General features: G+C 47.6%; 1 pseudogene; it reads right to left on the minus strand.

Annotated features, from left to right (window-relative positions):
- Positions 1-11,164: 11,164 nt before the first annotated feature.
- On the minus strand, positions 11,165-13,949 carry LOC141025407 (protein FAR1-RELATED SEQUENCE 5-like; annotated as a pseudogene).
- Between the last annotated feature and the right edge of the window lie 251 nt (positions 13,950-14,200).

The raw sequence follows: 14,200 nt of genomic DNA on the forward strand, positions 1-14,200 counted from the left end.
TCTCCTTTTTAATGCGGCAATGTGTGCTCGATGGCCAATGCGTAGCGTAACTAGAATGCGGGGGGTGCCCTTTGTGCATGCATGTAGGAGACGTTAATCACAGTTATTAATCTCTGATGCTATTATTACGTGGGTTAATTCCGTCTTGGTCACAGTAGTACCGAAACTGCCCCTGATCACAAAATATACTATTGAAAATCTGCAATAGTATTTCCAAATCTGGGCCGTCCAAACAAAAAAATAGACGGCCTATATTGATTTGATGTAGTGAAGATGCACTTGGCGATGAGGTGAAGATGCGTCTACACGTCCTGGACTAGCTTTACACAAGTGTAGATGTACGCCCACTCACAACTCTACATGCGTAAAGCTAGCTAACAGGCAAATTTGACAATTTTGACCTGGAAACGAAATAAATTCATAGAATGAACTGGGTGCGAAACTATTTCACACTCCTAACCCTTTTGTGTAGCGCCCGCCACGCCGGCGCCACACCCTACGGTGCCGCGCCTAGCTCCGGGGCGTTGCACCTCTGTCCACCATGGCAGCCCATGGGCCCGCACCCAGCAGTGCAACGCCTCCGAGCTAGGCGTTGCACCTGTAATGTGCAGCGCCTAGCTGCTAGGCTCTACACGTGCAATGTGCAGCGCCTAGCGGCTAGGCGCTGCACTGTGACTTAGCTGCAAACGCGCCAGCCCTCTCCTCCCCCACCCTCCCCATTGGCAGTTACAGAAAAACAGGGCGGCGGCCATCTGCACTCCCCCTCTCAATCCCCTCTCCCAAATCCTTCCGATCCGACGATTTGGTCCGTGCATTTCTTCACCAATCCATCGTAGAAGGTACTCTCACCCGATCCCCTTCTTTCTATCCATAGAAAATATTATATTTTGAAGATTTGGGGAACCCTTGTTTGAATCTTGCATGTATTAGATTTGGGCAACTTTTGTTTGAATCTTGCATATATTAGATTTGGGGAACCCTTGTTAGATTAGAATGTGGTTTGGATAGATAGGTTGACATGTTATTTATATAGTTTGGATACATAGATTGACATGTTATTTCTATGGAGAAGTTATTTGTATGAAGTAGGCCTAGTTTAGTTTATTTGTACTAAAATTATACTCGTATTGAGAAAAATGCTTTGGATACATATGCTTTGAATCTTGCATGTAGTAGGCCTACTTTAGTTTTTTTGAATTGAAAAGATAATCGTGTTGACAAGCATGCTTTGTTGAAATTGTTAGGATGGTTTGGCTTCTCGATGATCATTGGGACAAACAACACCGGTCGTACGCTATGTCGGTGCAGCAGCGGGTAATACTGAAAGTGGCCGGTGTTATGAATTTCGTATGTTTTTTCAAACACAAATGCCCCATATGTAATGTTATGATTTGTTTGTTTGTAGGAGCTTGCACCTCTGAAGCTTCGGTCTCACGGGATCAGCCTTGGAGGGATGCTCTATGATGAGCGGTACACACCTTATGTTAGGGAGGCAGGACTTCTCCCTTTCATTGAGTTGGTCCGCCGGTCGACGCCACCCAACAATGCTGCAGCACTCACCAAGCTTATTGATCATTGGAGGCCGGAGACACACACTTTCCATCTTCGGACCGGGGAGATGACCGTGACGCTGCAGGATATTGCTATGATCACTGGTCTTCCTATCGATGGCAATCCTTTATGTATGAACACCGATTCTGAAGGGTGGCGCGCGCAGATGCAAGCCCTTATCGGTATGGTTCCTCCGGAGCCTCGGGAGCCAGAAAGGGAAGATAAGAAGAAGGAAAGAGTCGCAGCGGGCGCTACTTTCACGTGGATATCATCGAACTTCGCTCATTGCCCCGATGATGCTAATGAGGACATGGTGAAGACATATGCTCGTGTGTACATGTGGTACGTGATATCGAGGACAATGTTTGCTGATGGCACAGGCAAGAATGCTCCATGGATGTGGCTGAAGGCGTTGACCGTCTTCGATAGCAAATGGAGTTGGGGTTCGGCGACACTAGCTTACTTGTATCGACAGGTATGAAGTTGTTTCCTTTTCACTTCATTGATACATTATCAATGCGCTCTTGCGGCAAATTTGACCATGTTCTTTTTTATGTGCAGTTGGACGATGCCAGTTGTAGGCACACTGGAGGTATTGGTGGTCGTCTGCTCGCACTTTCCATATAGAGCTGGGAGCGTTTGCCGGTTGGACGACCTAAGACCGTGAAGTACGAGGATTGGGACGATAAAGACGACCCACTACGGCTCCCCACTTGGGCTTACAAGTGGGATGTGTTAAATGAGACGACGGATGATCCCTCGGTAATGTACAAGTTGTACAAGAGCGAGCTGGACGCGATCACGCCTGAGCAGGTGAACCGACCTTGCATAAGTGATTATCATGCTTGTATCTTCACTCGATATCAATTTTGCATTCAATCCCATTTTGCAGGTGGAATGGGAGCCGTATGGAAAAGGAGAGAGTTTTGGTAACACTATAGAGTTCAGGCTTAATCCGATGTGCATTAGGGATAGGGATCTCTGGCATATGCGGTGCCCACTGATATGCAACTGGGCGGTTGAGCTTCACCTGCCACATCGGGTGTTCCGCCAGTTTGGTTTGTTCCAGCCACACCCGCCGGAGTTGGAGGACACGGACAAGTTGCTACACGCGTAAGATATAATTAACCTTGAGCACTTAGCAGCTTCTCGACGGTTTCGATGATGCTAATATTCTGTTTCTAACTTGCAGGTTGGATAGGAAAAAGCAGCGGAAGATCAAGGATTGGGCCAGCCATCACAGGAAGTATGTCGTGCAGTTCGCTCTTAGTGTGGAGCAAGCAAGGGCTGGAAAACGAGCCCAGCTTCATGAGCACTGCCCGATCGCGTTTAACAACTATCTCGCATGGTTTCTTGCAAGTACCCGCGTGGAGGTATGCCAGCCGGCGTATGCGGAGGAGATTCTGGAAGAGCCCACCGTTTTTGATGAGGTAGCCCAGCACCAGTACAACGCATTAGTCAGGAAAGGCAACTCGGTGATCCCTTCAGCTCCAATGATGAACTTTGTGGTTAGCCCTTTTTGCTTTTCCATTCGCACTTTTCACATCTTCGCTTGCCTAACACTTTGATACCGTTTCTGTTCATAGCGTGCCCAGATCAAGAAAGCAGCTGACGAGACCGAGACTATTCTGGAAACAACCCCGGCTGGCAAAAGCGACGGGGAAGGTGCACTTCGAGAATTCATTAAGGTTCACATCTCCTTCAAACTAGCACTTAACATTTGTTGGTACGTTCCATGTCTCATTCACTTGTACATGTTGCAGCGCCAGGGCCAAAAGTTAAGGCGGCTATCAAACCTTTTCGGTTGTCGTGACCCCGAGTATGTATCACCAGAACGGTCTAGGTCGGCGACACCATCAGATCCCGCTTCGGGGCAGAGCCATGGTGAACCTTTCAAGGATGAGGATGTGGGTGTGGTCACCCAAGAGGTATGTCATGACGATATATATCCATTTGTTGATGCATTGCTAACTATATCCTCACACACGATCTTTCCATATCTTTTGTTGATGCATAGGTTGCTGATGATATGACCTTGGGGACGTACCGGGCTCGGTCTGCATACGAGTTGAAGCCTAGGAGGGGAATCAACAAGTACACACCTGAAGACTTCACCCAAAGAGGCAAAAGGACGGTCGGCACCTCGCGGATGGCGGCTTTGGATGACTATTTGGATGACGATGTCGAACCGGAGGCGGAGCCGGAGCCGGAGCGGGTTCCTCTTCCTAGGAAGGTGAAGAAGATAAGCGTCAAGAGGGGGGGAGGACCCAGCAAGCGTGGAAAGCACTAGTCATCTTAGTTTTTTTATAATGTTGAACTTCGAGTGCGATTTGTTATGTCGTTGAACTTGGAGTGGTCGTACCTTTTATGTCGTTGAACTTGGAGTGGTGGTAGCTCTATGGTAAACTGGAACTTATTGTGATGGTCCTTTCTAAGAAATGATGTCTTTTGTGAACCCTTTTTGAACCTGAATGTTTGTTATACTAATTGTTGAACTGTGGCTGAAAAAGACCCAGTAGAGGGGGGGAGGAGGCACAGTAGGTAGGCCTCAAGTTTCAGGCAAAAAAATTGCTAAGTGTTTGTGCAGCGCCCAGCACGGAGGCGCCACACTCTACAGTGCAACGCTTGCGAGCTAGGCGTTGCACTATAGAGTATGGCGCCTCCAAGCTAGGCGCTGCATATGTCTGTAACTAGCCATACTTCTGTTGCTTTTCTGGATAGCTACAGACATATGCAGCGCCTAGCTTGGAGGCGCCACACTCTATAGTGCAGCGCCTGCGAGGCGCTGCACTATAGAGTGTGGCGCCTCCAAGCTAGGCGCTGCATATGTCTGTAACTAGCCATACTTCTGTTGCTTTTCTGGATAGCTACAGACATGTGCAGCGCCTAGCTTGGAGGCGCCGCACTCTACAGTGCAACGCCTAGCGCGCAGGCGCTGCACTATAGAGTGTGGCGCCTCCAAGCTAGGCGCTGCATATGTCTGTAACTAGCCATACTTCTGTTGCTTTTCTGGATAGCTACAGACATGTGCAGCGCCTAGCTTGGAGGCGCCGCACTCTACAGTGCAACGCCTAGCTTGGAGGCGCCGCACTCTAGAGTGTGGCGCCTCCAAGCTAGCCGCTGCACATGTCTGTAACTAGCCATACTTCTGTTGCTTGCTGGATAGCTACAGACATGTGCAGCGCCTAGCTTGGAGGCGCCGCACTCTACAGTGCAACGCCTAGCTCGCAGGCGCTGCACTATAGAGTGTGGCGCCTCCGAGCTAGGCGCTGCACATGTGTGTAGCTATCCAGAGTGCAACAGAAGGTATGCCTCCAGTTTCAGGCAAAAATTTCGCTAAGTGTTTGTGCAGCGCCTAGCACGGAGGCGCCGCACTATACAGTGCAGTGCCTAGCCCCCAGGCGCTGCACTGTACAGTGTGGCGCCTCCTAGCTAGGCGCTGCACTGGTCTGTAGCTATGCAACCAGAACAGAAGGTACTTTACAGTTTGAGGCACTTGGACTTGGACTTAGTGAATTTTTTAGCTATCCAGAGAGCCACAGCAGCTAGGCGCCACATGGTAGATTGCAGCGCCCAGGTACTTCACGACACATAGTAGTTCATAACACATAGTACTTCACGACACATAGTAGTTCTTACAACCAAATCAAGGAGGAGACATAGTAGTTCACCGCACATAGTAGTTCACACAACCAAATCGAGGAGGAGACATAGTAGTTCACGGCACATAGTAGTTCACAACCAAATCACATTGGAGACATAGTAGTTCACAACCAAATCGAAGAGGAGACATAGCTCTATTGCGTAGAGCAAGGCCCCTTTCCCTTCTTCTTCTTCCTCTCTTCTTCCTCTTCCTCCTCCCTTTTTCTTACGAGGTGAGCCTCCTTAACCACACTCTCCATGAATATCTGATTGTCCCTCTCTTCTTTTTCAGCTGCAATTGCCCAAAGCTTCATGGTTCTTTCTTCAAAATCCTGTTGACCCTTCTTCTGTGCCTCCTCAACTTTCCTCATCAACGCTGGCTCCCTAGCGTGCATCGCATTTGCCGCACTGTTTTCGCTTCCTCTCCTTCTCAAGCTCCTCTTCCTTCTTCTTCTTTAGCTTGGCTGCATCCTCCTCTCTAAGCTTCTTCGCAGCCTTCTCCCACCATCCGGCCATCTCATCTTCGCCATCCTCCTTCATCGTTGGTTTGTTGGGTTGGGAAGCCGCCATACCTACAATGAGTGGAACATAATGGTTAGTAAGGACAATAAGAACAAATGGAAGCACATATGAAAAAGAAGAACATATGAAAAAACAAGAACATATGATACATTATAGTTAGTGAGGAACATACGGAAACGGTCCATCTAGGTATCCAAACATTCCTCTATAACGAACTTGCGCTTGTCCATCACCACGGCCAAGTCCACCACCAAGGCCAAGACCATCACCACGGCCATTACCACCACGGCCGAGACCACCACCACCACCTCTACCACCACCACGGCCTCTTGTAAGTCCAAGTTGCCGACCTCTTTGTTGCCTAGATCCTCTTTGGCTAACACTTGGTTGGCTAGGCACTTGTTGGCTACCACTTGGTTGCCTTGGCACTTGTTGGCTACCACTAGGTTGGCTAACACTTGGTTGGCTAGGCACTTGTTGGCTACCACTTGGTTGCCTTGGCACTTGTTGGCTACCACTTGGTTGCCTTGGCACTTGTTGGCTACCACTTGGTTGGCTTGGCACTTGTTGGCTACCACTAGGTTGGCTACCACTAGGTTGGCTACCACTAGGTTGGCTACCACTTGGTTGGCTCCCTTGTGTAGCTCCATGTTGGCTTGTGCTTGCATCATTTTTCTTGGACCTTTTCCTTGGTTTGGTACATTTTCTTTTGTTGTGGCCATGACCTTTGCACTCCCCACAACGGGAGCTCTCACGAGGCTCTTGGAATTGGTCGTTGCCCGCTTCGCAGCGCCCACCATGGCCCCATCCGTCCATGTCGCCTCTAAGACGCTTTGTCTTACGTCTACCCCGTTTAACAACCTTCAACTCCGGATCCGGCCATAGTTGAACTCCATGATACTCCGGCCATTGTGATTGGTCAAAGTATGGGTGAAAGCGGGGAGCCCATGTTTTCTTGACCGTCATGATTGAGAACTCCGACTCCCTCACGGCGCGTGGGTGATTGATGTCCACATTCCTAACGCGGCCGACGGCATACAAATGTGAGCATGGGAGATGAAGCAACAATGGCCTCCCGCAAGTGCAATCACATTGTGTTAACGACACCTTGAAAGCCCGACCTCCATGTTGCCGGCCATCATTTGTGGTTCCTCCTAGCTCTTTCACTTCGTACTTCCACTCTTCATTGTCATATAATATAGCTTCTTCTGAGTCCGCCTTCCGTGATTAAAATAGCAACCATTCATCAACTTTGGGTGGGAACTTGTACTTGTACTTCCGTGGGTTCTCACCCGCTATCTGTGCATCGGTTTCCATCGAGTACTTTACAAAGTATGCATTCATCTTGTCAAATGTGTATTGAACTATTGCCGTCACGGGTAATCCACGTGCACCTTTGAGCACCCTATTGAAGCATTCGGCCATATTGCTTGTCATTTGACCGTATCTCCGGCCATCTTCATCAAAAGCACGTGCCCACTTGTTCCGGTATTGAATGTGCCTATTGAGAAACTCTTGACCCCCGGGATCAAGTTTTTTGTGTGCGAGCAATTTGTTGTACAAAGTGGCGAAGCGCTTATCGGAGAAAGCGAGACAACAATCTTGAAGATCATCAGCCAACTCCTTAAGGCCACATGCCCTATAGAAGTTCGAACAAAAGTGCCTCATGCACCAGCGATGGTGCAACGGAGCATGCCCGGGAATGTCAATCTCCACGGCGTTAAGAATTCCTTGATTCCGATCCGATATGACACAAATTTCCCTTTGAGCGGGTAACACCTTCGTCCTCAAAAGATGCAGAAACCACTCCCAGTTGTCATTGTTTTCCACCTCAACCAAAGCAAATGCCAATGGCAACACCCGGTTATTGGCATCACTTGCTATCGCAACCAACAAGGTGCCCTTGTATTGTCCGGTCAAGAACGTGCCATCAATTGCGATGACCGGCCTACAATGTTCGAAAGCCCTCACACATTGCTCGAACGCCCAAAAAACACGGCCAAATACTCTGACTTTCCTTCCTTCATGAACCGTTGTTTGGTGCCCATGAGGCTCGACCACATGAACCATGCCCGGGTTTGTCGCGGCCATGGCTAACAACAACCTAGGGATTCGGTTGTATGCTTCCTCCCATGTACCATACAACATCTTAAATGCGGCTTGCTTCGCCTTCCATGCCTTGCCGTATTTCACCTTGTAATGAAAGATGGCTTTCACAAGGTCAATGACATGTTGGACGCTCATTGTTGGAAGTGTGGATATTGAGTTGGAGAGCCTGTAAGCGATGAACTCGGACGTGAGTTGTTTGTGGTCTTCGGACACAATCTTGCCATCCACCCTTTTGCCTTGGCACATGTGAGTTGGCACACAACTCACTACATGCCAAGTAGGACCTCCTTTCCATGGTCTTGCACGCACAATCCACGGACAACCGCCACGGCGTCTTGCCACTCCTTGTTGGACCTCCTTTCCACGACCTCTACCACCACCACGGCCTCTTGTAAGTCCAAGTTGGACCTCCTTTTCATCTTCACATGCACATGCAACCGTGTAGCGCACATTGACGTCCGAGTGCACCACCTTGTGTGGACGATAATGCGTAACCGAGTAGTTGTCGAGCCACATCTTCAAATCCAACAAGCTGGCGAACTTAGAACCTTTAGCAATCCGGTTCTTGTCGTCTACCAAATCACGGTGAGAGCTTGGCCTAACCCCAAGAGGTACACATTGGCCACCATCTACCACGGCTTCATCCGCGAGACTAACATCCTTGAACAATGTAGTCCGATGATCCCGACCAAATACCTTCTCGAAAGCTTCGGCCTCCTTCACCGTGAACCCCTCCGCATCAACTTGTTCATCGGGACCATCGTCATCCGAGTCCGATGCATATGCACGGGAAAAAGGGATGGAATGGTCCATTGTCTCTTGCAAATGATATTTGTCGAGATCACCCACATTGTTGTCATGGAGATCAACTTCATTGTCATCGTCCGCATACTCATCATTGTCCTCTTGCAAAGATTCATCTTGGTTGTTTCTATAAGGGCTCAATGTTGGCCTCACTTCTTGGGTCAAAAGAGGTTCAACAATTTCATCTCGCTTCAAGGATGGGGGGCTACTAGCAACCAAAGGGGAGGGGTTCTGGTTCAAGTCCAAATGCAAACTTGAATCAACCTTCTTCTTTGCAAATAACTCAAGAGCCTTGTCTAGTGATTCGGCCACCGTCTCCTTGTATGCAACCCAACGTTGCTCCGAGTTTACACGCATTGTCTTCCAACGGATGTGCATTCCAAAACCAACATTATGCCTTCCCTCCAACTCAATGATATCACTAGGGTCCATCCAATTCAAATCTTTCCTAACTTGTTGCAAGAGCTCCGCATAGCTAGGACTACTATCAAACACCATGTCAAACTCATCAGGGTCCGGTTCTTTATTGCCTTTCAAAAAGGCGTCTTTGTCCCCATGATGAACAAACACACATGTTCTTCCCATCCCTATAAACAATGAACACAAGGTAACATTGCTTCCATGAGTACTAATCCATGGATTAACACCGAATACAAACCCTAATATATATATGAAACAACAACCCTAACCCTAACCATAACCCTAACCCTAACCATAACCATAACCCTAACCATAACCCTAGCCCTAAACCTAACCCTAGCACCAACATAAGAACACCTATAAGAATAACCCTAGCATACTAACAAAGCCTAATCATAGAAATTGGCAAACAAACATCTTACATCTCCATGCAAATCTCTAGATCCAAACAAAACTAGGGTTTCCCCAAACTACCAACAAATGAGCAATGGGAGAACTTTACTTCGATCAAAAAAAGGGGATCGGAGATTATTACCTTGAGGGAGGGTTTGACTTTGAAATCCACGGACAAATTCTTCAAATTTGCAAGATTTGGAAGAAGATTTGAGAGGGGCGGAGAGTGGGAGAGGGGGCAAAGCTCGGGGAGAGAGTGAGAGAGTGTGTGGTGGGGGGTGGGGGAGGGGGGCCCAGCCAAGTGGCTGGATAAGTCACAGTGCAGCGCCTAGCCGCTAGGCGCTGCACATTACACGTGTAGCGCCTAGCGGATAGGCGCTGCACATTACATGTGCGGCGCCTAGCTCGGAGGCGTTGCACTGCTGGGTGCGGGCCCATGGGCTGCCACGGTGGACAGAGGTGCAACGCCCCGGAGCTAGGCGCTGCACCGTAGGGTGTGGCGCCGGCCTGGCGGGCGCTACACAAAAGGGTCAGGGGTGTGAAATAGTTTCGCACCCAGTTCATTCTGTGAATTTATTTCGTTTCCAGGTCAAAATTGTCAAATTTGCCTAGCTAACAACCTCAAGCAAGCCAAGGAACTGAATATCCACACTCCTGTATGCATGCATGTCAATGCGTCTACACGTCCATCCCATGGCCTAGTTGACTGCGTGCATACCCGTGACCACCCTGGGTCCTCCTCTTATCCCACCGGCTGACATGAAGGTCCCCTTGCCGGTGTGACAATGACGCCAAGGTCGCGACGGGGACAGTTCACAGCCCCGCTGACATCCACGTGCGGCACGTGGCTGGCTGATGCCGGCGGCGGCGGTGTGCAGTGCTCAACTGGTGACCATGACCAGAAGGGCGGAGGAGACACAAGCGGAAAATGCGGTAGGTCAAATAACTCACGATGCTTTGTTGGGCTGGGCTTTTCCCCTTTTTAGTCCGACCGCGCTGGCCTTGTCAAAAATAGTACCGGACTGGTTGGAACCTCCTATTCCCCAACCAATGAGAAAAGAGTAAGAGGTTAGGGACTGAGATCCAGTGACCACGCTGCAACTTTAGCCATCTAATCTTCATCCAAAACACATCAAACGGTCTACATGAGACACAGGCAAAAACTACAGGACTTAGCAGTTTCGCAGCCTAGCAGCAAACAACAGTACAGTCTAGCAGCAAACAACGATACAATTGAACAGATTGTAACCCAAAAAATTGAACAGATTATACAGTACCATATTATGCAATCAAAGTTGAACAATTCAATTGTATTTGACACCGAATCCAGTAGCATTTGACATTTTAAGGCTGTAGCACATAACATTCGAATGCTACAGCAAGAAATGCCAATATTGAGTAATCATTCATGTACACAAAAGCAGGCCATTTCACTTGTACACTTCGGTCAAAAAAGACTATGATTAACTCCCCAAAATACTGTAGTTAACCTGTCCAAAATACTACCTAACAACTTTGAAGATACTAAATCAGATCATCATAAAGATAGCATCGTCAACTCGTGAAGTTGTCAAGAGCTCGCTAAAGCTGTCGATTGCATCGTATTCTTGACACTTCTCACTTTCTCCTATGGGACTCCCTCTGTTTGTGCCATCATTCTCCACTTGCACTTAAGGCTGCACACTATCTTTTTTCTTTCGTCGTTGTTGCTGCCAATGTAAATGAAAAATCATTTTGTTAGTTTAGGAATGAATAACAACAGATAGTACATACATACTGCAACTTACCTTTGCTTCTTTTTTTGTTGTTGCCGCTGATTTAGGTTGCTTTCTCCCCTTGTGTAACTTATCAAACCAAGTTTGCTTTCTCCTTCAATTTTTAGATGAAACCTCCTTCTTCTTCAGTTTTGCAAAACTAAGCAAGTCATTGGCTTGCTGCACATTTGGATCAACATTTTCTTGGTCATTGGAGCATCCATTCGTAGCACTAGTAGCTGATGCATTGAGTTTATCCTTTAGTTGTGGCCAAAGATAATCAAGTGCATTTTCTAACAAGAAATGACATTCGGGAGAGTTGGCTATTTTATATGCCATATCGTGAAATCTATGAGACATATCTTTGTACCAAAGTTGAGCTTCCAATTTTGGATTTTCTACCACTTTCCTTCCTTGTCTATCTTGTATACTTCCATTGCGTGCTTCTCTAGTCCATCTTTTTAGGACATAATATGTTGGCAATGTCTTTACATTCATCAAATCAAGAACTTTCAAACTATGTCCACACAATATTCCCGCCCTATTGAACATTTGACAACTACATGAAGCTGTTTGGGTCAAAGGATCACCAATCACTATGCGCTCCTCCTCCTCATAAGTCAAATCACCATGCAACCTCCCAATAGCAACAGCGGATTTGTTATTTCCATCCAACACTCTAGTGCAAGCAGACATGGATCTTTCATATTCACTTTGGAAAGCTTCAAAAATAGGGGCAGTGTACACTTTGCTTGCTTGCACCAATATCGGAGTGCACATTTCGATTCTTGGCAACTTTTTCCTTGCCTCATATTCATATTCCAATTCCTTTCTTCTTTTTACTTCAACCGTTCTCTCAAAATGCATCAAGAATCGGACAATATGGAAATCAGATTTCAAATGGTTCTTCAATGCATTGTTGAAACTCTCACTTAGTTGTGTACTTCTCACTCCCAAACTGAAGACATCTCTCATATAACATCCAGCCCATTTTTCTTTCACCTTGTAGATACTATCTAACCAAAAGTTTGCTTATGCACTTTATGTCTCATGTTGTCAAATGCTTCTTGAAATGCTACCTTGTCCTCGTAGCCATACATACAAGCACTAAAATCAGAGAGAATATGAGATTCCTCTTCCACCTCCCCTTCATCTTCCTCTTCCACCTCCCCTACATCTTTCTCTTCGCCCTTGACTGGAGATAAATGTTTGACAACATCCATCATAATGTGAAAGGTGCACAACCCATGATATGATTCCGTGAATACTTTCTCTATAGCTTTTCCCATTGCTGCATCTTGATCCGTACAAAAAGTTCTAGGTTGTCTTCCATTATGTGCAGCTAGAAAAGTCTCAAATAGCCATATAAATGAGTCCTTTGTTTCATCAAACAGCAAGGCAGCACCAAAAATAGTAGTTTCTCTGAACTGATTGAGCCCAAGAAAAATGCCAAATGGTCTATACTCTTTGTTTGTGCCGAAAGTAGTGTCAAATGTGACAACATCACTAAAATGTGCATAGTCAAGGATCATTTTAGTATGAGCCCAGAATATGTTGGTTATATTCTCCTCACAATCCAACTGTAGTGCATATTGGAATGATGGATTGTCAGCAGTTTTGTCATGAAAATATTTCAACATACTTCCAGCTTGTCCAAAAGCCAACTCCCTCTGTCGCTTGGTTCGCAAATGATTTTTTTGATCACGGCAAGTATATCCAAGGTTAATCGGTCCACCAACGTGACGAGAAGCAAACCCATGTGCAGCTTGTCGCATAATGCCGGAATCATCAGCGGTTTCAATTTCAAAAGCTTGTCGTTCTGAAATCTTTCTTTGAGATATCATCAAGTGGCGGGTTTGTGGCAATTGAAGCAAGTGGTTGTGTTCAAGCACAACCTCAGTTACTTGATAATTTCCGGCCTCTCGATCCAATTGAAAACACATAGGAGCTTGGCAGTCGGTTCTTGTTTCAGCTCTACAATGCTTTGGTGCGTGATCAGTTTGCCCTTTTCTTCGATGACCCTCGTTGGAACAAACAAATCTGCATGAACCAACCTTACCATCAAGTCTACTTTTGTTTGTGTATCTCTTTCTCACATCAAAGCCGGTGTGACCCCCATATGCACCCCAAAATGCCCAAGCCTCATCTACATCTACTTAGGTACTGAATCTGTACATGAGCTGAACCTGTACATGAGCCTGATCTAATCAGCTTGCTTAGGTCTGAATCTGTACATGAGCCTGATTGGTACTTAGTTTGATAATGTACTGAACCTGATCGGTACGAGTATCTGGACCTATACATGTACTGAACCTGTACGCCCGGCCAATCGGCCATACCAAACCTCATGTTCTACATACAGATACTGAACCGGCCAGCAGGGACATGTAAAATTACCTCTGCGGGCGTGAGCGTGACGCTGAGGCGATTTCTCTCCTTTAATGGCGGCAGCGATGGACTTCTCCTCGGCGGAACGAGCTCGCAGTGGCGGCGTGTCCCTCCTCCTCTCCTCCGGCGGCGGCCGCCCCGCCTCTCCTCCAGCGACGGTGCGGCCAGCTCCCCGTAGTCCGCCGCCGCGTCGCTTCGATTCCTCTCTGATGCGGCGGCGTGGAGAGGATCCCTTTTTCGCTTCCTCTCCGACAGGTCGGCGCCGCGGGAGAGTTCCGGACGTGACGCGCAAGCCCGCGAATCCCCAATTTCCTGCCCGCCCCTTGCCCAAACTGCTAAATCCTCAAGTTTTTGCCTGTGTCTCATGTTGACCGCTGGATGCGTTTTGGATGGAGATTAGAACGCTAAAGTCGCAGTGAAGTCACTGGATCTCAGTCCAGAGGTTAGAGGGTTGCCCGGGGTCTAGTTAACCGGGACCTGTGGCCAAATCCTGACCAGGCTCTTTTTTTTAACACAGTAAAGACGCAAGCGCTCATACGTACGCGCATATACTCACTTCTATGAATGCACATACGCACACTCTACCCCTATGAGCACCTTCGAGAGACTAAGCCGGC

This window comes from Aegilops tauschii, chromosome 6 (assembly GCF_002575655.3).
Source record: "Aegilops tauschii subsp. strangulata cultivar AL8/78 chromosome 6, Aet v6.0, whole genome shotgun sequence".
Classification (NCBI taxonomy): domain Eukaryota; kingdom Viridiplantae; phylum Streptophyta; class Magnoliopsida; order Poales; family Poaceae; genus Aegilops; species Aegilops tauschii.